Raw genomic sequence first — 14,118 nt, 5'->3', positions numbered from 1 at the left:
GAAAGATCTCATATCTTCGAAGGGTAAATACCACGACGTTTCTGCCACATTCCTCCATGAGGAGTGTTCGGCCATCTTGAAGAAACAAAATGTACCTCCAAAATTGGGAGACCCGGGTAGTTTTATCATTCCATGTATGATGGGTGATTCGGTAGTGTACGATGCACTAGCCGACCTAGGTGCAAGTGTTAACCTAATGCCTTACTCGTTATATTTAAAACTTGACTTAGGAGACTTAAAACCAACCCGGATGGGTATTCGATTAGCAAACCGATCATTTGATACTCCCATAGGTATAGCCGAGGATATTCTTGTAAAAGTTGGCTCACTTATCTTTCCCGTCGACTTTGTTATTCTAGAAATGCAAGAGGACACAAAAGTTCCTATCATTTTAGGACGTCCTTTCCTTAACACTGCAGATGCTATCATTAATGTCCAAAAAGAACAATTGAGTCTAGGTGTGGGAAACGAGAGAATAATTTGTCACATTGACAAAGCCATGAAAAGACCCACTTCCACCGATGACTCTTGTTTTCAAATAGATGTTATAGATCTTTGTGTCGAGAATGAATTGCAGGAGCTACTGGAAATTGATATCCTGGGGTTAGCCCCGGTAAGTGAGAATGAATACTTCAATATTGATAAAGATTTTGATGAGTTAATGAAGGTGGTCACGGATGACGAGACCATCAAAGAAGAAATTCCCAAGGAAGAGGAATCGTTTGAGGAAATCAAGAATGAAGATAGATTCCGTATAAAGAATTCTTTGGAAGAACCACCCGTACTAGAGCTTAAAGAGCTACCCAAACACTTGGAGTATGCTTATCTCGAAGGTACATCTCAATTACCGGTAATTATTGCTTCACATCTTTCCGGTAACGAGAAGGATAGGTTAATCTCTATTTTAAAAACCCATAAAAAGGCTATAGCCTGGAAAACAACCGACATTCCAGGGATAAACCCGTCTTATTGTACACATAAAATTCTCCTTGAGAATGACTTCAAACCAGTAGTACAAAGACAACGCAGGCTAAATCCCAACATGAAAGAGGTTGTTAAAAAGGAGGTAGTCAATCTTCTTGATGCCGGGTTAATCTATCCCATCTCCGATAGTCCTTGGGTTAGTCCAGTACAAGTAGTACCCAAAAAGGGGGGTACAACCGTTATTCTAAATGAAAAGGATGAACTCGTTCCAACTAGAACGGTTACCGGCTGGAGAGTCTGTATTGATTACAGACGTCTCAATGATGCCACAAGAAAGGATCATTTTTCGTTACCTTTTATTGATCAAATGATTGAATGATTAGCGGGGAAAGAATATTATTGCTTTCTAGATGGTTTCTCCGGTTACTTCCAAATTCCAATTGATCCCAACGACCAAGAAAAGACCACATTCACTTGTCCTTTTGGTACCTTTGCCTATCGCCGCATGCCGTTTGGTTTATGCAATGCACCCGGAACCTTTCAAAGGTGCATGATGGCAATTTTCGATGATATGGTAGAGGATTGTATGGTAGTCTTCATGGATGACTTTTCCGTGTTTGGAAATTCCTTTGAATCGTGTCTTTTTAACCTTGAACGTATGCTTATCCGATGTGAGAAAGCAAATTTGGTCCTAAATTGGGAAAAATGCCACTTCATGGTAAAGGAGGGCATTGTACTTGGTCACAAAATATCTCGTGCGGGAATAGAGGTAGATAAAGCTAAAATTGAAGTTATATCTAAGCTACCTAAACCGTCGAATGTTAAGGCCATTAGAAGTTTTCTTGGTCACGCGGGATTCTATAGGCGATTTATCAAAGATTTTTCTAAAATCGCCCGCCCATTGACCAAGCTTCTTGAAAAGGATGCTCCATTTGACTTTGATTCTAATTGCGAAAATGCATTCTCGATTCTAAAGTCAAAACTCACACAAGCTCCCATTATCGTATCTCCGGATTGGAGTATGCCATTTGAGCTAATGTGTGACGCAAGCGACTATGCCTTAGGTGCTGTCTTAGGACAACGACCCGATAATCATTTTCTTCCAATTTATTATGCAAGCAAAACGCTAACGGGGGCTCAAATTAATTATACCACCACGGAAAAGGAGCTCCTAGCGGTTGTTTATGCGTTTGATAAATTTCAGTCATATTTGGTGTTGTCCAAGACCATTGTTTACACAGACCATTCGGCACTTAGGTACTTATTCTCGAAACTAGATGCAAAGCATCGTCTCATACGTTGGGTTCTTTTACTTCAAGAATTTGACATTGAGATACGTGACAAGAAAGGAGCCGAGAATCTAGCTGCCGACCATTTATCCCGACTTGAAAACCCTGAATTAGATAAACTCGATGATACAATCATCAAGGACACATTTCCGGACGAATCTCTAATGAGGGTTGACAAGGAATCTGAAATCCCATGGTTTGCTCATTTTGCAAACTATCTTGCTTCAGGCATTCTTCAAAAAGGACTTTCTTACCAACAAAAGAAGAAATTCTTTGCGGATTTGAAATCCTATTTCTGGGAACACCCCGACCTATTTTGTGTTGGTGCAGATCAAATAAATCGCCGTTGTGTGTACAGACAAGAGGCTCAACAAATTCTTGAGCATTGCCATCAAGGGCCCACCGGCGGTCATTTCGGACCAAACCACACTGCAAGAAAAATCCTTGACTCGGGCTTTTATTGGCCCACGATCTTTAAAGATGCCCATAATTTCGTTCGGACTTGTAATGCATGCCAACGAACGGGTAACATCACAAAAAAGGATGAGATGCCTCAAACCGGCATCCAAGTTTGTGAAATCTTTGATATTTGGGGAATCGATTTCATGGGACCATTTTCAAGTTCCCATAAGTGCAAGTACATCCTAGTAGCCGTTGACTATGTATCCAAGTGGGCTGAAGCAAAAGCTTTGCCTATAAATGATGCTAGGGTGGTGGTGAACTTCTTGAAAAATCTCTTCTCACGCTTTGGAATCCCAAAGGCGCTCATATCCGACCGAGGAACACATTTTGCCAACAACCTTCTTGAAAAGGTGTTGAAGAAGTATGGCGTAACTCATCGTTTATCTACTCCGTACCACCCGCAAACAAGTGGTCAAGTGGAGAACACGAATCGTGCCTTGAAACGCATACTTGAGAAAACGGTTAATAACAACCCTAAGATTTGGCAACGCAAGTTAGACGACGCGTTGTGGGCTTTTAGGACTGCGTATAAAACACCAATTGGTACCACACCCTTTAGACTTGTATATGGTAAAGCATGTCATCTACCTGTCGAAGTTGAACACAAGGCATATTGGGCTCTGAGAGTGTGTAATACTGACCTTGTGCAAGCCGGAGAAAATCGTTTCTTACAACTTCACGAACTAGATGAATTAAGATTACAAGCATATGAAAATTCTAAAACATACAAAGATAAAACTAAAAAATGGCACGATGCACGATTAAAAAAGAAAGAATTTGAACAAGGGTATAAAGTATTAGTATTCCAATCACGTTTCAAGTTTTCACCTGGTAAACTTAGATCCCGATGAACTGGGCCATATATAATAAAACAGGTTTTTCCATCTGGATATGCAGAATTATATAGCAAAGACGGTGGAACTTTCAAAGTGAACGGTCATCGACTCAAATTATACTTTGAAGGAATCAATACTACGGAAAGAGACAAGATCACATTCTACCCTAAGGACAAGTAAATTCAGGGTAACTTTAAGGTTTTAAACTCCATTCTCGATTTTTATTTTTATCTTTAAGAGTGGGGTTAGATTGGTCTTTCCCTAGCAGACCCTAAAGAACTAGTCTTCTCCCTCCATTCTACCTTTTTATTTTCTTCTTTTCGTTTTTATTTATTGTTTATTTTCAAGATGCGCAATCAATATGTCTACAACCACTTCTTTTTAATGTGCGATAAAATTTTACCGAGAGATGTGGTGTTAGATATAAAGAGAAGATGCGATCAGGCGAGTAAAGAAATAAGGCAAGAACTTAACGAGAAAAATTATGCCAAAGGAAAATCAAAATCAGCTAAGAAACGTCGAGCGCGTCATTTGGGCAAATGTGTAAAATGTGGAAAACCAGCTCATTATGGAAATTGTTCAAAGAACCAGACAGACTCTAATTTCGAGTACGTAACCTTATGCCGAGAAGGACCTTTTAAATGTTCAAAGTAAAACCTCTTAAACCAACGAGGTTACGCCTACGAAGCCATGGGGGGCGAAATGATGCGACTACACTACGAGGCGAGTCAACGCGGTTTCACAATCTAAGTCTTTTTCTCGCCAATTGTGTTTTTGTGCATTTTTGTATTTTTGTGCATTTTTGTATTTTTGAATTTTTGTGTGTTTATGTTTTGGTGTGTTTTAGTTTGTATTTGTTTGCTGTGATGTTATTAAAAAGGGTCTACCGTTTAAAATTGATAAACCTTGAGTTTAACCTGTTTTCATTGAAAACGATAATGCTAAGTGTAATAACTGAATTGTCGTTTTTCAAATTGCACGAAATTTATTATTGGATTCATAATATATCTTTTATATGGTAAACCACCAAAAACAGAAGAAAAATCAAAACTTCTAAAATTATACTTTTTTTTTATCAATAACTGTAAAAATATATAACTTATAAACCTTTGTCGTGGGTAATGATAGGTGTAACAACCGAGATTGTCTCTACCTAGTTGATAGGAAACAAAGTTTTAAGTTTGAAAATTAGTTGGTTTAAAAGTATATAAAAAAAAATATAGTGTGTATTTTTAATTCATTTAATTTTTATTTTTCATGTACTTGTTTTTAATTCTAAATATTAATTTTCTTTTATAAATTTTTTTTTTAAAAAAATAAAATAAAAAAATTGGAGTGTTTTATTTTCAAGTTGTTTTTGAAAAATATTAAAACGTTAACTTTTGAAGTATTAAATTATAAATTAAAATTGAAAATTTATAAACGGATAAAGACTAGGTGTACCAACCGAAATTTCCGTTACATCAATTATAAATTTAAAATTGATATTTTGAAATTTAAGTACTTATAAAGTTGAAAAAAGGGGCTAATACTTAAGCGAACCGTGTGGTATACCACACGAAACGCGTACAATCGAAAACTACGCGAAACGCGTAACCCCACGCGAAACGCGTAGGTTAAAATACAAAAAACCATATCTGTCGAATTCTGCTTCTCCTTCCCATTATTATTATTGTTTTTGCTGCTGTGAAGACGAGAAGAACACCCGAATTCTACCAAAATCACACCTAAAACTCAATTAAACACTCTCAATCTCATCCAATTCATCTACCTTTCAACATGCCGAGATTGGTAAGGGTCCTCAACCCATTTTACCACTTGTTCTTCAAATTTTTCATTAATTATTTATATAGCTTTAATCCGAATTTTATGCTTGTTATTGATAAATTTAGCTTAATTATTGATATGGCTATGTTGTAAGCATGAATATAAACCCGATTAGCATAAAAATTTGATGTTGAATTGACTATTGAAAAATTAGGGTTTATACAAATTGGGGAAAATTGAGGAGCTGCTATAAATTGTGTTATTTTGGTTACAATTAGATGTTTTTAGTTGTGTTGATAGTAGTTAGAACCCTTGAACATAAGTTTGATTGTTTGATTTTGTGATTTTATTTTTAGTGTAAATTTGATACTTTTTTTGTAATTGTCATGAATCAAGTGTGTATTGTGATGATGATTAGAAGCTGGTTTATACACAATGTGATTGAATTGGATTATATATACTTAGCTCATTGCGTATTTCTATTTGTGATTCACATTTTTGTTTTTGAAACTTGATTTTTGATTAGGAATTTTTGATTTATTTTTGTTTGTTTTTATTTGTTGTTAAGATATTGATTCATGTGGTGTTGAAACAAGCTTGTATGTCAAGAATAAATTCATTGCTAACATTAACATACCCAATTGGGACGGTTCTCCTGTTTTAAAATGTTATGCAGGGATTATTCAGAATGAGAGCTGTTAACCAACAGCAAGGGGAAGAACAAGTAACCCCAGAAATGGAACAACAACTACAGAATCTACACCCAAATCTGAGATTTCCTGATGATGTACCTAACCGATTACAAAAGGTTAAGGACTTACTTTCTCTGGTCACTAGAAACATCTCTCCAGTATACGTTGTGGACTGGGCTCCTTTAGGACCACCAGTCAATTTAGATTTGCAAATAAAGGGAATTTTAAACCAAAGTTTTACAAATGAATTTGGAATGACTTTGGTTTTTAATGATTTTAAGAGATTGTTTAGTTTAAATAGCCCTGTATACAGAGAATGGTGTTTAGAATTCTACTCTACCGTTAGAATAAGTTTACACCCAGAAAATATCGATGATATTAATTTTCTACAATTTAGGCTGGGTGGGGTAGATAGAGCAATGTCCCTAAGTGACGTGACTACCACATTAGGGATTTACACCGTAGACGAGATGATAGCACTCGGTTTTAGGGAATATATTTTTACAGGGGCTAGATATACAGGTAACTATGATTCTGGTTTAGTCTGGCGATCTTTCACTAATAGAAATACATATGAGCCAGGCCAGGAATCTTATCTAAAGATCACTGATGTTCGCTTCAGAATAATTCATAAGTTTATAGCGAACACAATAAGTCAAAGGTCATTTACTAATACAGATAAAATTAATTATATTGACCTTTGGTACTTGGATGCGATCAGAGATAGGGATACATTTATTAGTATACCCTATGGAGTTGCTTACTTTTTGGCCCATGTTGGTAAGGGTGCTCGAGGGACGAGTGACATGTCTGGGGGGTCACTATATCACGTGTCTAGGAAGCTGGTTCGGACTCGACCCGAGTGAAACAGAACCTCCAATCCAACCGGTAAATCAAGCTGTTAGAACTTTAGGATTGGACGTGTATAGGACGGCTAAGGCCATACAAGTAAGGGGTGGGGTAATTAGTTTGAGACGGCAAGAAGTAGTCGCTCACGCTCCTATGAAGGAGGATGAGGAACCCGCTAGGGAAACTAGGAGGAGACGAAGACAGCCAGATGAGGCTAGTACGTCTAACGTAGGTGTTTCTGATTTTGATATGCTACAAAATTCGTTTAATTCATTGAGTTTAGATTTAAGGAACTCGTATGATAATTGGGGACGGCGATCAGAAGAACAGTACACTAGTTTGTCTAGGCAAATAGGGGATATTAGGCATACCCAACTGGCCCAGGATACTATGTTAGAAAACATCCGCTACGATCAGAGGGGCCAGGGAGCACAGTTAGAGTGGGCGCATCATCAGGCTTATTTATATGCAGCTAACCCACAACAATACGCTCCCTCAGCTTTTCCATCATACCCCCAGTGGCAAGAACATGGTAACCCTCTACCTCCACCTTATGATCCCAACGCTGCCCTTGCCTCGAGTCAGGAAGCCTATAGGCATTTTTACGAGGAACAACGCCTAAACGAACAACGACAGCAACAGGAGCGAGAACAAGAAGATCAGGGAGGCCCTGCGTGGTCATTTTTCTAGTTTTTCTTTTTATTTTTAGAATTATTTATTTTGTATTTGTTTGTATAAAATGATTTTTATGGTGTGTTAATTTATTCTTATCTTTAATTATCTTTACAAAAACTCTAGTGTGGGGTAAAATTTTTGTACTACTAAAGTACAACCCCATCTCGTTTGTGATTGACATATTTGTTGACAGGTACTTATGATGATGAGATTCGACATAGCGAAACACGAAAGTATTATTGTGATAAAACGGATTGGATATGTTCATACGATAAGCATTTTACAATATCCAATTACTTAACAAAGGAAGTTCTATATACTGTACACTTTTTATCCTCTCAAATTTATACATTTTAATCTGATTTTATGTAATGAGGGCATTACATAATCTTAAGTGTGGGGTAGGGAATATATAAATTCTCGAGAACTTATAACTTGGTGGTTTTTATGAAAAATTTTACATTTTTTAAACAAATATAACTAATCAATTTTTAAGGTAATTACGAGCAATTAAAGATTAGGTGTCAAAAACCGAAATTATTGTCTCAATACATTAAAAATACATAAGTTTATCTGATTGAAATATATAAAAGAAAACCAAGTATAACAGAATTTATAAACTCTATATGTTTAGAACTATTTATCACATGTTTCTATGAAGTATTGCAGATATCATCGCTTTGGAATATATAAACCTGAATATCTCGTTAAGGAAGTAAAGTCTTCCAAAATGACACACTTGCTAACTTATGTTAGAAGATGTCGTCCAGAACAGCTGTAGGTTGACGAAAAATCTTGAAAAGCCATCTCTATCATCGGCTGGAAATCCACCTCACCTCAGCATCAAACAGGGTTTTTGGTGGTCAGACTTATCCTAACCATGAGATGGATCTGTCTCGTACAATGGGGGGCACATTGCAAATTAGTTTTTAAGACTAATGAATCTAATCCCCAGATGGATGATCTCCGTAAAGATCAACCGCATCTATGTTTGACCGCGGTCAACATACATATGCCATAACAAATTGAGGTGTGCAAACTCATGGTTCACCGATGATATTTGGACACGATATAATTTTACTCTAAAACTTGTGCTATTTTATGAATTATATTGTGTAAAACCATTTTTAGGACATTCGGTTTCAAGTTCCATGATACTTCAATTATGGGGGCGGATAGCTTGCTAATCGCCGACTGAGACTTTGGTTTTCAGTTACCCTCAACCGGAATTTGAGGTTAAAACCGAAAAACGTCTCTAGTGTAAAAACTAGCATGACATTTTATAAAATCATAAAACATTTTCACAAGGTCCAATTTTCCCTAAGGATCCAAATTTTTAAACCTTAATCACGAGTTTCAACTTTGTTTCTGTTGTCAGAATTTCGTTTCGTGTGGTGTGCGTGTGATTCAATAAAAATTGTGTAGTGTTTCCAACTTATTCCATATAACGTGTGTTTCATTTCGTGTAGCGTGTGTTGTGTGATTTAATGATCGATAAGGAAAAATATGTAATGTTCCGATTCTGTTAAAAGATGCAATTGCTTGAGGACAAGCAACGTTCCAGTGTGGGGTATTTTGATATTGCTTTAAACATACATATTATTCGACGCAATATCATTTATATTTCATAAGTTTTTACCGTCTACAAAGACATTCAATGCGTATTTCACGAGAAAAACGACAAAAGTAAATACGAGCTTGCTGTTTGAAGAAACGATGATAAACGATGGGCTTTTACCAAATTTATATCAAGAAACGTTTATCCGAATGAAAGTACAAGATGATCGAAGAAAAAGAGTTCAAATGGAAAGTTCCAAGTCAATATACGTCAAACACGGGATCAACAAAGAACAAACAAAAAGAAAAATAAAGAAAACTGTCGATTACTCCTACGCGAAACGTGTAAAGCTACGCGAAACGCGTAGTATTTTACTCCTACGCGATACGTGTACTCCTACGCGAAACGCGTAATGTTAGGCCAACTTTAATCATGAATCAGAAATGGGACGGTGGCTTTTGTGATTAAAAATGACTTCTTTTTCAAGTGCTACAGTAACGAAAGCCATTAAATAGTTTAAAGCTTACCTACTACTGGATCAACATGTTAAATACGGAGGACTAGTACACATATCAAAAAGACAAGAATTACTATACACATACAAAATTTATTACTCTAGTTACTTTGTATTTTGAAGTACTCTGTATAATTTATTTCTGTACCAATTTAATTCTCAAGTCAAGATTAGGATAGTTTCAAATATTAAGGGTGTATTGTTCGTGATTAAGGGTGTTATTGTACGCGTGAAAGGGTGTTGTTATTGTAATTTTCTACCGTTTGAAGTTAACGAAAGTGAATAATTTTTAGTAAGTATATCCTGTTAAAATTATCGTTATTATTATGTTTGCATATTTATGTTTTTATGTTTACCCTAGTATAATGAGTAGCTAAATACCCTTAGTGTTTGCTTAGATGTAGAGCCCCTAGTGAAATGGATTGTTATCATTTGTAAAAGTTAAAATATAACTTAAGTATTTTTAACATTGAGCCTAGTTAAAAGAACCATTATTATATAATTAGGTATTTAACCCTTGTCACTTAATTTATTAGATTTAAATAACGAAAGTTATTTTTAGCTATATAAATTAAGCTTCAACACTAAAAAGTGATCTAGACGAATTTATGAATAAGTTATTAACACTAAGTTATAAATAAACTTTGGTGGTTTGGGTAATATCAATAATTATATGATAGTGAAATTGTAAAAGGGAAAACCGTTAAGATTTGGGTATTGGCAAAAGTCAAAACTAGATTAGGTCTCAATTTAAATACTTGGGGAATAGTAGCTATCTAAATAGAATCCAATAAAAATTAGATTTAATATAGTTAGTCGTAACCTTATATTTATTCGAGAGAAAAATATAAAGTTTATTACTAAAACATTTTAAATAGGGCTTAAACTTAAAAACAATCCATGGATCTAGAGGTGACACATTTAAGTAAACCCTCCCATATATATATATTGTAAAATTACTATTACTATTATTATTTACGAACTACTACTATACATTAAAATATAAAAATTACCCTAAAATTTACTCGACTTTGTACCAGAACTGTTTGTCACATTTTTTATAACATACGCGGAACGCGTATGTATACACGAAACGCGTAAGTATAATTATATTAATGTTACGAATTAGTTTACATGATACGCGTACGTTTAAATATATACGCGATACGCGTATAATTACGCGAAACGCGTAAGTAGAAATACGGCTACAGTAACATTTAGGTTAAAATTTAGGGTTTTAATTATTTTATTATTATACTTAAGTAATTAATATATAATTTGTATTAGTTATTATGAATTATTTAATACATGTTTTAATCCTACTAATCAGTGTTAAAAATAATACTTTATAATTAGTAATTAGTTTATAATTAGTTAATTATTATAATTCCTATTAAATTGTATTAATTTCATTAAAACATGCCATTTAGTTAATTTAAATAAATTTATATTATAATTTCTCAAAACAAAATTCTAATCATATAGTTTTATTAAAAGTTATTATTTTACTAATTACCATTTAGTAATAAAATTGTTACATCATAATTAGTATAATTTCATTTAATTCACTTTTTAGTTAATAATTGTAATCTTGTAATCTTGTAATTTTATTTATGAAGTAAATTAGTTAAGTTATTTTCCATTATTGTTATATTATAAATTCCTAATCCAAAACCCCCTTTAAATAAGTTTGACTTCAAAGATTATTAAAAACCATTAAACACTCCATCTCCCTGTGGAACGAACCGGATTTACCGACAAACTAAACTACGCGGATAGGACTAGTTGCCTATATGTGTGAAATCAACCTAAAATCATTAAAATACCACATATACAATAAATCAATTCGTGTAACAAAATAACTCAAATCCGTTCAATAAATAAAGGTTGCGTTTCGAACCATCAACTAGCAAACTTGAAAGGATTTTCGAAGTGTTCTTGAAGTGTTCTTCCTATGATGATTATAGCTTGATTCTTGAAGTAATTTTTTTTTGATGAAGGTGATGATTAGTTTAATAGAAATTTCGTTCCTAAGTGTGTGTGTGTGTTTAGAGAGAATTAGAAAGAGAATTGGAAGTGAAATGGATTGATTGGTGAGTGGTGAATGATGAGTGGTGAGTGGGGTTAAAAGGAGCTCTAGTTAGTTGAGTAGTTCATGGTAGAAGTTAAATTTGATTAGTCATGCATGACATAATCCAGAGTGGAATTCCATGCTAGTTCCTATTGGTATATACTCATAGTAAGTACGTCTAGCAGCTGTGTATAATACGGGCACGAATACTGAATGACTACGAGTAGAATTGTTGATGAAAAATGAATAGAAATGTAATTGTAAGCATTTTTGCTAAGTAGAAGTACTTTGATATATCTTGATATGATATATATACTTTAAAATGTCGTTACAACGATAATCGTTACATATATGTCCATATTTATATATCAACATATAGTTTTTACAAGTTTTAACGTTCGTGAATCGCCGGTCAACTTGGGTGGTCAATTGTCTACATGAAACTCATTTCAAATAATCAAGTCTTAACAAGTTTGATTGCTTAACATGTTGGAAACATTTAATCATGCAAATATAGTTTTCATTTAATATATAATCATGGAATAATCATGGAAAAGTTCGGGTCGCTACAGTACCTACCCGTTAAATAAATTTCGTCCCGAAATTTCAAGCTGTTAGAAGTGTTGACGCATCTTCTGGAAATAAGTGCGGGTATTTCTTCTTCATCTGATATTCTCATTCCCAGGTGAACTCAGGTCCTCTACGGGCATTCCATCGAACCTTAACAATTGGTATCTTGTTTTGCTTAAGTCTTTTAACCTCACGATCCATTATTTCGACGGGTTCTTTGATAAATTGAAGTTTTTCGTTGATTTGGATTTCGTCTAACGGAATAGTGAGATCCTCTTTAGTAAAATATTTCTTCAAATTCGAGACGTGGAAAGTGTTATGTACAGCCGCGAGTTGTTGAGGTAACTCAAGTCGGTAAGCTACTGGTCTGACGCGATCAATAACCTTGAATGGTCCAATATACCTTGGGTTTAATTTCCCTCGTTTATCAAATCGAACAACGCCTTTCCAAGGTGCAACTTTAAGCATGACCATCTCTCCAATTTCAAATTCTATATCTTTTCTTTTAATGTCAGCATAGCTCTTTTGTCTACTTTGGGCGGTTTTCAACCGTTGTTGAATTTAGATGATCTTCTCGGTAGTTTCTTGTATTATCTCCGGACCCGTAATCTGTCTATCCCCCACTTCACTCCAACAAATTGGAGACCTGCACTTTCTACCATAAAGTGCTTCAAACGGCGCCATCTCAATGCTTGGATGGTAGCTGTTGTTGTAGGAAAATTCTGCTAACGGTAAGTGTCGATCCCAACTGTTTCCGAAATCAATAACACATGCTCGTAGCATGTCTTCAAGCGTTTGTATCATCCTTTCGCTCTGCCCATCAGTTTGTGGATGATAGGCAGTACTCATGTCTAGACGAGTTCCTAATGATTGCTGTAATGTCTGCCAGAATCTTGAAATAAATCTGCCATCCCTATCAGAGATAATAGAGATTGGTATTCCATGTATGGAGACGACTTCCTTCAAATACAATCGTGCTAACTTCTCCATCTTGTCATCTTCTCTATTGGCAGGAAGTGTGTTGATTTGGTGAGACGATCAACTATTACCCAAATAATATCAAAACCACTTGCAGTCCTTGGCAATTTAGGGATGAAATCCATGGTAATATTTTCCCATTTCCATTCTGGGATTTCGGGTTGTTGAAGTAGACCTGATGGTTTCTGATGCTCCGCTTTGACCTTAGAACATGTCAAACACTCTCCTACGTATTTAGCAACATCGGATTTCATACCCGGCCACCAAAAATGTTTCTTGAGATCCTTGTACATCTTCCCCGTTCCAGGATGTATTGAGTATCTGGTTTTATGAGCTTCTCTAAGTACCATTTCTCTCATATCTCCAAATTTTGGTACCCAAATCCTTTCAGCCCTATACCGGGTTCCGTCTTCCCGAATATTAAGATGCTTCTCCGATCCTTTGGGTATTTCATCCTTTAAATTTCCCTCTTTTAAAACTCCTTGTTGCGCCTCCTTTATTTGAGTAGTAAGGTTATTGTGAATCATTATATTCATAGCTTTTACTCGAATGGGTTCTCTGTCCTTTCTGCACAAGGCGTCGGCTACCACATTTGCCTTCCCCGGGTGGTAACGAATCTCAAAGTCGTAATCATTTAATAATTCAATCAACCTGCGCTGCCTCATGTTTAGTTATTTCTGTTTAAATATGTGTTGAAGACTTTTGTGGTCGGTATATATAATACTTTTGACCCCATATAAGTAGTGCCTCCAAGTCTTTAATGCAAAAACAACCGCGCCTAATTTCAAATCATGCGTCGTATAATTCTGTTCGTGAATCTTCAATTGTCTAGACACATAAGCAATTACTTTCGTTCGTTGCATTAATACACAACCGAGACCTTGCTTTGAGGCGTCACAATATCGCAAAATCACCATTCCCTTCAGGTAATGA

General features: G+C 35.3%; 1 protein-coding gene across 1 annotated transcript in view; it reads right to left on the bottom strand.

Moving 5' to 3' along the window:
• Nucleotides 1–14,118, bottom strand: part of LOC139855400 (NAC domain-containing protein 2-like) — a 79,401-nt gene that overhangs the window by 8,787 nt on the left and 56,496 nt on the right. The gene's annotated exons all lie outside the window — the stretch shown is intronic.

The sequence above is a fragment of the Rutidosis leptorrhynchoides genome, chromosome 6, assembly GCF_046630445.1.
Source record: "Rutidosis leptorrhynchoides isolate AG116_Rl617_1_P2 chromosome 6, CSIRO_AGI_Rlap_v1, whole genome shotgun sequence".
Classification (NCBI taxonomy): domain Eukaryota; kingdom Viridiplantae; phylum Streptophyta; class Magnoliopsida; order Asterales; family Asteraceae; genus Rutidosis; species Rutidosis leptorrhynchoides.
This window is presented reverse-complemented; position numbering and strand designations above follow the sequence as displayed.